We start from the raw sequence: 11,287 nt of genomic DNA, 5'->3' as shown, positions 1-11,287 counted from the left end.
TTTGCTCTGTTGCGTCTTCAACGTCAAGGGCCTGGCATATACCAGGCCTCAGAGAATATCACTGAATGAACACACTTACTACCTGGGGTGGCTGGAAGCTTCTCACCCTCTACCACATGTTGGTTTCTTCTGGGACAAGGGACGAACTGGTTATAAGGGGCTTTTGACTAAGAAACTAAGAGCACACGTGACAGCGCTCCTGTTCTGAGTTATCTCAGATCTGCCCCCGCCGCCCTGCCCCGACTCTCCACTGTGGAGCTCAGGTCCTGACCTCTCCCTCCAGCAGTCTCTGCTCTCCCCCTTACACAATCAGCACTTCCTGAAGGCCCTGCACCAGGGGCAGGGCTGCAGGCATAAGTCAGAGGGCTCTGCCCCCAGGGGCTCAGTCTCATAGTGATTTTGGCAACTTCCCCCTCCTACTTCTGTTTTGCCTCCATGCCCACAAGAGGACTGGGTGGGGAAAGTGGGTCCAGAGAGGGCTGGAGGTCTTATCAGGGTTAGAGAGCCAGTCAGGAGCTGGGGTCACCCCACCCCCCACCCCAACCATGCCCCAGACATTACCGGGCCCTTCCTCTGCTCAAAACCTTTCCATGGTTCCCACCTGCCCTTCTCTCAAAGTCTGGCTCCTAGTCCTAGCTCATTTTTTCTCTTCTTGCAGGATCTTAGCTCCCTGACCAGGGATTGAACCCACACCCCCTGCAATGGAAGCACAGAGTCTTAACCACTGGACTGCCAAGGAAGTGCCCACTCATTTTTTCTTTCATTGAGATTTATTTTACATAAACAACACAAATTTTAAATGTGGCCTCAATAGATTTTTTACAAAAGCATTTACCTGAGCAACTACCACTCAGCTCAAGTTTGAAGTTTCTGGGCCCCTAAAAACTCTCACGCCCCTCCCATCTTGATTCCTTTTGCCCAATTTTGAACTCTGAAAGGAACCCTGCTGCACACCCTGGTGTGTACCTGCTTCTTGGTACCAGCCAGGTGCACATTCGTTTTTACTACAGAATGGTGTTACTACGCGCACAGGCCTCACCTGGGGGGGCTCTTCAGGCTCTGCGCCCCCCTGCCCCTGCCTCCAGCCTCCCCATCCCCTCCCTGTCATGGCTGCTAATGATTCTGCACCCAATTCCAGTGTGTGAGGGTTTTTTCCCCCCATACCAAGCAATTCTCAGACACCACAGTCGACTCAATCCTGACATTGTCTACCTGGAGACAGCGTCAGATTCCACAGGTTAAGGGTTCGGTCCTACAAGACTGCCCCCTACCCTCACCCCTTCAGATGCCAATTTCAAGTCCAGGTTGTCACCTGTGCTTCTGACCAACTGGCTACAGATCCAACAACCCCCTTCCTTGGGTTCGATGAGTGGCTCACAGAACTCAGAGACACGCTTGATTTACTAGATTACTGGTTCCTTACAATAAAAGGATATAACTCAGGAACAGCCACATGGAAGAGATGCATAGGGCAAGGTATGGGGAAGGCGCAGGGAGCTTCCATGACCTCTCTGGGCACCACTCTCCCCAAATCTCCATGTGTTCACCAACCTGGAAGCTCTCCAAACCCTGTCCTTTGAGGTTTTCTATGGAAGCTTCATTACACAGTCATGACTGATTAAATCATTGAACTTCCGTGACTAATTCAACATCCAACCCCTCTCCCCTCCCTGGAGACCTGGAAGTTCTGACCCTCTAATCATCCAGTTGGGTCCCTTGGCACCCAGCCCCTATCCTTAGGTTACCTAGGTGCTTTCCAAAGCCACCTCATTCACATAACAAAAGATACCCTTATTACTCCATTCCAAAGGTTTTAGGAGCTCTGTTCCAGACTCAGGGGACAAAGACCAAATACATATTTATTATAAATCACAGTATCACAGCTGCTCCAGCCACTGGGCTCTTCCCACCCAAAGATTTTCTGTCGTAATTGCCCACCACTCTCCTCGCCCTTTTGCCCCATCCATGTAGAACAAACATCGCCAGTATTTGTCCAGTTCTTTACGATGGTTGGTAAAGGAAGCTGTATCATCTACATCAACACCAGACTGCAGTCCAAAGACCTGTTTTGAGCTTTTCTGCTGTGTGGGATTACTGCTAACATATAAAAACTAGGAGAGTGTTTCTTACAATTTGGAGGCAATGTCAAATGGTAACACTTTCCTTTCTTCTACCAGGATGAGCTGGCCCTTCTTCAAGTCCAAGCCCTGTCTCCACTTGTAACCAGGCTGCACCCTCTCTCGCCTCCTTGAGGGCCTGGGTCCTAAGTCTCCTGCCTCATCCATTTTCCCTGCTATTGAAACAGGAGGGAAGGGGCAGGGCACAACCTTCAAAAGAATGACACAGACACAGGACATGACAAAAACTGGTTAGAACCAGCTAAGTCCAAGATGGCGGAAGATTCAACTTCCAGTGGAACGTGAGCCTCATTACACGCTCATTGTAATACATTAGTTAAATGACACACCCACCAGCGCCATGACAGTTCTGAGGTCAAGCATAAAAGGTCAAAAAGTGGGCTGTGGTGCAATCCCTGGAAATCCACGCCCATTCCCCTGAAATAGATGGGATAATCCTTCCACTCATTAGCCTATGAAATTACCCAGTCCATAAAAACTAACCACCCCATATTTCAGGGCCTCTCGCCTTCTGAGATGGCCCACACTCTGTCTGTGGAGTGTATTTCTCTCTAAATATATCCACTTCTTACATATCACTTTGTCTCTCACTGAATTCTTTCTGCAAGGAGACATCAAGAACCTGAGCTTCATTAAGTCTTGAGACCAGGTGTGTGATCTCAATTAAAAGGCCATGGGGAAGATGGCGGAGTAGAAGGATGTGAGCTCACTCCCTGTTGTGAGAGCACCGGAATCACAACTAACTGCTGAACAATCATCGACAGGAAGACACTGGAACTCACCAAAAAAGATACCCCACATCCAAAGACAAAGGAGAAGCCGCAATGAGACGGTACGAGGGGCGCAATCACAATAAAATCAAATCCCATAACCGCTGGGTGGGTGACTCACAAACTGGAGAACACTTATACCACAGAAGTACACTCACTGGAGTGAAGGTTCTGAGCCCCGCGTCAGACTTCCCAACCTGGGGGTCCGGCAACGGGAGGAGGAATTCCTAGAGAATCAGACTTTGAAGCCTAGTGGGATTTGACTGCAGGACTTCGATAGGACTGGGGGAAACAGAGACTCCACTCTTGGAGGGCACACACAAAGTAGTGTGTGTATCAGGATCCAGGGGAAGGAGCAGTGACCCTGTAGGAGACTGAACCAAACCTACCTGCTGGTGTTGGAGGGTCTCCTGCAGAGGTGGGGGGTGGCTGTGGCTCACCATGGGGACAAGGACACTGGCAGCAGAAGTTCTCAGAAGTACTCCTTGGCGTGAGCCCTCCCAGAGTCCGCCATTATCCCCACCAAAGAGCTGGGTAGGCTCCAGTGCTGGGTCACCTCAGGCCAAACAACCAACAGGGAGGGAACCCACTCCCACCCATCATCAGACAAGCCAATTAAAGTTTTACTGAGCTAGGCCCACCAGAGCAACACCCAGCTCTACCCACCACCAGTCGCTCCCATCAAGAAGCTTTCACAAGCCTCTTTGAGAGCCTCATCTACCAGAGGGCAGACAGCAGAAGCAAGAAGAACTACAATTCTGCAGCCTGTGGAAGGAAAACCACATTCACAGAAAGACAGACAAGATGAAAAGGCAGAGGACTTTGTACCAGATGAAGGAACAAGATAAAACCCCAGAAAAACAACTAAATGAAGTGGAGATAGGCAACCTTCCAGAAAAAGAATTCAGAATAATGATAGTGAAGATGATCCAGGACCTGGGAAAAAGAATGGAGGCAAAGATCGAGAAGATGCAAGAAATGTTTAACAAAGACCTAGAAGAATGAAAGAACAAACAAACAGAGATGAACAATAAAATAACTGAAGTGAAAAATACACTAGAAGGCATCAAAAGCAGAATAACTGAGGCAGAAGAACGGATAAGTGACCTGGAAGACAGAATGGTGGAATTCACTGCCACAGAACAGAATAAAGAAAAAAGAATGAAAAGAAATGAAGACAGCCTAAGAGACCTCTGGGACAACATTAAACATACCAACATTCGCACTATACCAGTCCCAGAAGGAGAAGAGAGAGAGGAAGGACCCGAGAAAATATTTGAAGAGATTATAGTCAAAAACTTCCCTAACATGGGAAAGGAAATAGCTACCCAAGTCCAGGAAGCACAGAGTCCCAGGCAGGATAAACCCAATGAGAAATACGCCAAGACACATAGTAATCAAACTGACAAAAATTAAAGACAAAGAAAAATTATAGAAAGCAGCAAAGGAAAAACAACAAATAACATACAAGGGAACTCCCATAAGGTTAACATCTGATTTCCCAGCAGAAACTCTACTAGCCAGAAGGGAGTGGCACAATATATTTAAAGTGATGAAAGGGAAGAACTTACAACCAAGATCACTCTACCCAGCAAGGATCTCATTCAGATTTGATGGAGAAATCAAAAGCTTTACAGGCAAGCAAAAGCTAAGAGAATTCAGCACCACCAAACCAGCTCTACAACAAACGCTAAAGGAACTTCTCTAAGTGGGAAACACAAGGGAAGAAAGGGATGTACAAAAACAAACCCATAAGAATTAAGAAAACGGTAATAGGAACATACATATCAATAATTACCTTAAACATCAGTGGATTAAATGCTCCAACCAAAAGACACAGGCTCACTGAATGTATACAAAAACAAGACCCGGGGCTTCCCTGGTGGCGCAGTGGTTGAGAGTCTGCCTGCCAATGCAGGGGACACGGGTTCGTGCCCTGGTCCGGGAAGATCCAACATGCCGCAGAGCAGCTAGGCCCGTGAGCCATGGCCGCTGAGCCTGCGCATCCGGAGCCTGTGCTCCGCAATGGGAGAGGCCACAACAGTGAGAGGACCGCGTACTGCAAAAAAAAACCCCAAAAAACCCAAAAAACAAAAACAAGACCCATATATATGCTGTCTACAAGAGACCCACTCTGAAGATCCACCTAGGGACACATAAAGACTAAAAGTGAGGTGATGGAAAAAGATATTCCATACAAATGGAAATCAAAAGAAAGCTGGAGTAGCAATACTCATATCAGATAAAATAGACTTTAAAATAAAGGATGTTACCAGAGACAAGGAAGGACACTAAATAATGATCAAGGGGTCAATCCAAGAAGAAGATATGACAATTATAAATATATATGCACCCAACATAGGAGCACTCAATACATAAGGCAACTGCTAACAGCTATAAATGAGGAAATTGACAGTAACACAATAATAGTGGGGGACTTTAACATCTCACTTACACCAATGGACAGATCATCCAGACAGAAGATTAATAAGGAAACACAAGCTGTAAATGACACAATAGACCAGATAGATTTAATTGATATTTATAGGATACTCATCCAAAAACAGCAGATTACACTTTCTTCGCAAGTGCATATGGAACATTCTCCAGGATAGATCACATCTTGGGTAGCAAATAAAGCCTCGGTAAATTTAAGAAAATTGAAATCATATCAAGCATCTTTTCCGACCACAACACTATGAAATTAGAAATCAATTACAGGGAAAAAAAACATTAAAAACATAAACACATGGAGGCTAAACAATACGTTACTAAATAACCAAGAGATCACTGAAGAAATCAAAGAGGAAATCAAAAAATACCTAGAGACAAATTACAATGAAAACATGACGATCCAAAACCTATGGGATGCAGCAAAAGCATTTCTAAGAGGGAAGTTTATAGCAACACAAGCCTACCTCAAGAAACAAGAAAAATCTCAAATAAACAATCTAACCTTACACCTAAAGGAACTAGAGAAAGAAGAACAAGCAAAACCCAAAGTTAGTAGAAGGAAAGATATCATAAAGATCAGAGCACAAATAAATGAAAAATAGAAACAAAGAAAACAATAGCAAAGATCAATAAAACTAAAAGCTGGTTCTTTGAGAAGATAAACAAAACTGATAAACCTTTAGCCAGACGCATCAAGAAAAAGAGGGAGAGGACTCAAATCAATAAAATGAGAAATGAAAAAGGAGAAGTTACAACAGACACCACAGAAATACAAAGCATCATAAGAGACTACTACAAGCAACTCTATGCCAAAAAAATGGACAACCTGGAAGAAATGGACAAATTCTTAGAAAGGTATAACCTTCCAAGACTGAACCAGGAAGAACTAAAAAATATGAATAGACCAATCACAAGTAATGAAATTGAAACTGTGATTAAAAATCTTCCAACAAACAAAAAGTCCAAGACCACATGGCTTCACAGGTGAATTCCATCAATCATTTAGAGAAGAGCTAACACCCATTCTTCTCAAACTCTTCCAAAAAATTGCAGAGGAAGGAACACTCCCAAATTCATACCATGAGGCCACCATCACCCTGTTACCGAAACCAGACAAAGATACTACAAAAAAAGAAAATTACAGACCAATATCACTGATGAATATAGATGCAAAAATCCTCAACAAAATACTAGCAAACAGAATCCAGCAACACATTAAAAGGATTATACACCATGATCAAGTAGGATTTATCCCAGGGATGCAAGGATTCTTAAATATACACAAATCAATCAATGCGATACACCATATTAACAAATTGAAGAATAAAAACCATATAATCATCTCAATAGATGCAGAAAAAGCTTTACACAAAATTCATCACCCATTTATGATAAAAAGTCTCCAGAAAGTGGGCACAGAGGGAACCTACCTCAACATAATAAAGGCCATATATGACAAACCCCCAGCAAACATTCTCAATGGTGAAAAACTGAAAGCATTTCCTCTAAGATCAGGAACAAGACAAGGATGTCCACTCTCGCCACTATTATTCAACATAGTTTTGGAAGTCCTAGCCATGGCAATCAGAGAAGAAAACGAAATAAAAGGAATACAAATTGGAAAACAAGAAGTAAAACTGTCACTGTTTGCAGATGACATGATACTATACATAGAGAATCCTAAATATGCCACCAGAAAACTACTAGAGCTAATCAATGAATTTGGTAAAGTTGCAGGATACAAAATTAACGCACAGAAATCTCTTGCATTCCTATACACTAACAACAAAAGATCAGAAAGAGAAATCAAGGAAACAATCCCATTCACCATTGCAATAAAAAGAATAAATACCTAGGAATAAACCTACCCAAGGAGGTGAAAGACCTGTACTCAGAAAACTATAAGACACTGATGAAAGAAATCAAAGATGATACAAACAGAGGGAGAGATATACCATGTTATTGGATTGGAAGAATCAATACTGTGAAAATGACTATACTACCCAAAGCAATCTACAGATTTAATGCAATCCCTATCAAATTACCAGTGGCATTTTTTACAGAACTAGAACAAAAAATCTTAAAATTTGTACGGAGACACAAAAGACCCCAAATAGCCAAAGCAGTCCTGAGGGAAAAAAACGGAGCTGGAGGAATCAGGCTCCCGGACTTCAGACTATATTACAAAGCTACAGGAATCAAGACGATATGGTACTGGCACAAAAACAGAAATATAAATCAATGGGACAGGATAGAAAGCCCAGAGATAAATTCACGCACCCATGGTCAACTAATCTATGACAAAGGAGGCAAGGATACACAATGGAGAAAAGACAGTCTCTTCAATAAGTGGTGCTGGGAAAACTGGACAGCTACATGTAAAAGAATGAAATAGAGTACTCCCTAACACCATACACAAAAATAAACTCAAAATGCATTAGAGACCTAAATGTAAGACTGGACACTATAAAACTCTTAAAGGAAAACATAGGAAGAACACTTTTTTACATAAATCACAGCAAGATCTTTTTTGATCCACCTCCTAGAGTAATGGAAATAAAAACAAAAGTAAACAAATGGGACCTAATGAAACTTAAAAGCTTTTGCAAAGCAAAGGAAACTACAATCAAGATGAAAAGAGAACCCTCAGAACGGAGAAAATATTTTCAAACAAATCAACAGACAAAGGAGTAATCTCCAAAATACATAAACAGCTCATGCAGCTCAACATTAAAAAAACAAACAACCCAATCCAAAAATGGGCAGAAGACCTAAATAGACATTTCTCCAAAGAAGACATACAGATGGCCAGGAAGCACATGAAAAGCTGCTCAACGTTACTAATTATTAGAGAAATGCAAATCAAAACTACAATGAGGTGTCACACCAGTTAGAATGGGCATCATCAGAAAATCTACAAACAAATGTTGGAGAGGGTGTGGAGAAAAGGGAATCCTCTTGCACTGTTGGTGGGAATGTAAATTGATACAGCCACTATGGAGAACAGTATGGAGGTTCCTTAAAAAACTAAAAATAGGGCTTCCCTGGTGGTGCAGTGGTTGAGAGTCCGCCTGCCGATGCAGGGGACACGGGTTCGTGCCCCAGTCCGGGAGGATCCCACATGCCGCGGAGCGGCTGGGCCCGTGAGCCATGGCCTCTGGGCCTGTGCGTCCAGAGCCTGTGCTCCGCAATGGGAGAGGCCACAACAGTGAGAGGCCCGCGTACTGAAAAAAAAAAAAAAAAAAAAAAAAAAAACTAAAAATAGAATTACCATATGACCCAGCAATCCCACTACTGGGCATATACCCAGAGAAAACCATAATTCAAAAAGACACATGCACCCCAATGTTCACTGCAACACTATTTACAATAGCCAGGACATGGAAGCAACCTAGATGCCCATTGACAGATGAATGGATAAAGAAGAGGTGGTACATATATACAATGGAATATTACTCAGCCATAAAAAGGAACAAAATTGGGTCATTTGTAGAGACGGGCATGGACCTAGAGACTGTTACACAGAGTGAAGTAAGTTAGAAAAAGAAAAACAAATATTGTATATTAACGCATATATGTGGAAACTAGAAAAATGGTACAGATGAACCGGTTTGCAGGGCAGAAATAGAGACACAGATGTAGAGAACAAACGTATGGACACCAACGGGGTTGGTGGTGGTGGGATGAATTGGGAGATTGGGATTGCCATATATACACTAATATGTATTAAATAGATTACTAATAAGAACCTGCTGTATAAAAAATAAAGAAAATAAAATTCAAAAATATAAAAAATAAATAAAAGGACATGGGTTCAATTCCCAGTCTGGGTTTGGCCAGGTTCAAGTCCTGGCACGTGGGTTCAAGTTCCAATTTGAGTTGCATGGTTTCCCTATCACTCCCAGCAGCATACAAACATGCTGTCATTGCTCCCATCTCAAAAACGGCCCACAGGATCTTTAAGCATTTTACATCCTCCACTATGTGTTCACCAAATTGCAAAACATCTGGAATTCAAATTCAGTCTTTATTTTACATATTGTAAAATAACCTGTATGTGGAAATCCTTTAAAAGTAAGTTCTTATAGAACAAACTCCTGATACATTCAACAGAGCAAAGACTCTCACAGACCAAAGAGCTAAAGAAGGAAGACAACACAGAAGACCTGCTGTAAGATTTCATTTATATCAAGTTCAAGAGCAGATACAACTCACGTAGAGTAACCAGAATTAGATCAGTGGCTGCTTCTGGAGTGGGGGAGCTGACAGGGAAAGGGTCCAAGAGAAATTTCTGGGGTGTTGGAAATGTTCTCTACCTTGACCTGGTTAGTGGTTACACGAGTATATATATTTGTAAAAATTCATTGACCAATACTCTTAAGATCTGTGTCTTTTCTGCACTTCGCCACGTTTAAGTTACACCTCAACAACAAAAAAGATAAAGAAAAGTAAGTACCTGTAAACTTTTCCTTATAGGTTCTACATTACGATATTGAGAAGTTTCCATGACATAGGGAGACTGAGACAGGAGGGAAGGGGGCAGGACACAACCTTTAGAAGAATGACACAGGACTTCCCTGGTGGTCCAGTGGTTAAGACTCCGTGCTCCCAATGCAGGGGTCCTGGGTTTGATCCCTGGTCAGGGAACTAGATCCTGAATGCATGCCACAACTAAAGACCCAGTGCAGCCAAATAAATAAATAAATATTTTTAAAAAAACAAACAAAAAAAGAATGACACAGCCCCTCGAGGATACGACTAAAACTGTTTAGAACCTACTAGGCCCAAGATGGCAGAAGATTTGACTTCCCTAGACCTTGAGCCTCATTATACATGTGCTGCAATACATCAGCATATGCTAAGCGACACACCCACAGGCACCTTAACAGTTCTGAGGCTGACAGTAAAAGACCAAAGAGTGGGTGGTGGCCCAATTCCTGGAAATCCCCGCCTCCTCCCCAAAATATTTGGAATAACCTTCTCACTTGTTAGCCTATGAAATTATCCAGCCCATAAAAACTAACCACGCCCGCACCCCAGTGCCACTCTTGCCTTCTGAGATGGTCTGCATTCTGCCTATGGAATGTGTATCTCTCTAAATAAACTTATTTTCACTTTACTATGGCTCGCTCTTGAATTTTCCTGAGTGAAACCAAGGACCCTCACTTGGTGGCCCGTCCCTGGGACTCACCTGGGAAATGACCATCGTCTTGCACCCCATTCTCCTGCAACAAGACTGAGGGATAAGACAGCCATGTTTTCTTCACGGTCGACCCCACGTCCACCTCCAGCTACTGCTCTGTATCCCTGCTCCCTAGTCGATCACCATCTTTTTGGAACTCTTTGTTTCCTTGGCTCCAGTTGATCACCTCTCCTGATGTTCCTGCTCCATCTGTAGGATGCTGGTCCTTTCCCTGATTCCTAAATGTGGGAGGCCCAGGGCCGAGTCTCTGCTCAACCTACTCCCTCAGGCTGGATGGTTTCAGCAAACTCCGGGGCTTTAAATGTCATCTATATATTAACAGCTCCAAAATTTAGCACACTTGTATAGTTATTGATAAAATGACAGAACATCTGAGGTTTGCTTAAAAGCTTAAAAAATAATACAGAAACTCCAGGAAAAAGTGTGCTTATATGTGGGAGAAGAAAATAGAAGAAATAAAATAAGTAAAATGTGATGACTCTCCACACTGGGTGGTGGGTATGTGGGAGTTCTTTATACCAGAAAACTTTTGTGCGTGTTTTTAAAATTTCATAATGAAAAGTCAGTAAAAATTCTGTATCTACAAACCCTGGCTTCGCCCTAGTGCGACCACTTACTTGGACCACTTAAGATGTCCAATGTGCATCTCAAAGTTAAGCAGTTCAAAGCTTGTCGATTTCCCGTCAAGTCTACTCCTCCCCATCTTGGTAAAAAGCATCACT

This window comes from Mesoplodon mirus (assembly GCF_964341445.2).
Source record: "Mesoplodon mirus genome assembly, chromosome: 19".
NCBI lineage: Eukaryota > Metazoa > Chordata > Mammalia > Artiodactyla > Ziphiidae > Mesoplodon > Mesoplodon mirus.
Note: the sequence above shows the minus strand (reverse complement) of the source record.